Below are 896 nucleotides of genomic sequence, written 5' to 3'. Positions count from 1 at the left end.
GGTGGAACGAGTTCTGTTGCGTGTGGCAGAAGGGTAGGCGGTGTTCTGTTTCTGTGGCGTAGTTGTGTTTGACAGTTCTGGGTGCTTTGACCACTGTGTTAGGAGAGGTAAGTGACTTAGGCCCGGGTGTGTGTCCACCAACACCGAAATTCGGGTCACGTGACTGTCGTAGGAACGGAACTCGTCTGTCTTGTTGAGATTTCACAGACCGTTGGACCTTGTCCCGCAACCACAACTGTGTCTCCGGGCGTCAGTGGCGCGCCCTGTTCGGGAGGGGTCTTGGCTCCTCTGCGCGGGTTGGCTCGCCGCTGGCCTGCCGGCCGGCCGCTGGCGGGTCGTCGTATGCCGCAGTCCAGCCGTCAAGCCCTGTAAGGGGGGTATGGGTTGACCCCGGTCGTGCCGGTCGCCAACCGCCCCTTCCCTCCCCGCCCCGCGGGCTCCGATCCCGGCACTTTCCTCTCACGGGTCTTTCCCCGCTCTCATTTGACGCCGTCTGCCCCGGTGGCCCTTCTTTCCTCTCCCCGCGCCCTCTAGTTCCCGTCCACAACGCGCCTCCCCCCTCCCTCTAGCTGCAGCGTGCACCACCCTCCACGGCCTCTGCGGCGAAGGGAGGGTTTCGCAAGGGCGGCAGGGCCGGTGGTGGGGGAGGGGTTGCGGTTGCGGATGGCGGGGTTTGGGATGGGGGCCCCTCAGGCTGACGGCGTTGGCGGGGGATGGGGCCGGGGCCCCCGGTGGTGGTCGTTGGGCGTCTTGGCGCCTGCGGGCAGCGGTGCAGGAAGTCGGCGGCGGCGGCGGGGGGGGGGGGGGGGCTTCCCGCCCCACCCCTTCACAGGCCGTCAGGCGTCGGAGGGCCTTGTCTCGGGCGTGGGCCCGGCTCTGGAGCGGTGGTGTTGGGG

The sequence above is a fragment of the Saccopteryx leptura genome, chromosome 2, assembly GCF_036850995.1.
Source record: "Saccopteryx leptura isolate mSacLep1 chromosome 2, mSacLep1_pri_phased_curated, whole genome shotgun sequence".
Taxonomy (NCBI): Eukaryota; Metazoa; Chordata; class Mammalia; order Chiroptera; family Emballonuridae; genus Saccopteryx; species Saccopteryx leptura.
This window is presented reverse-complemented; position numbering follows the sequence as displayed.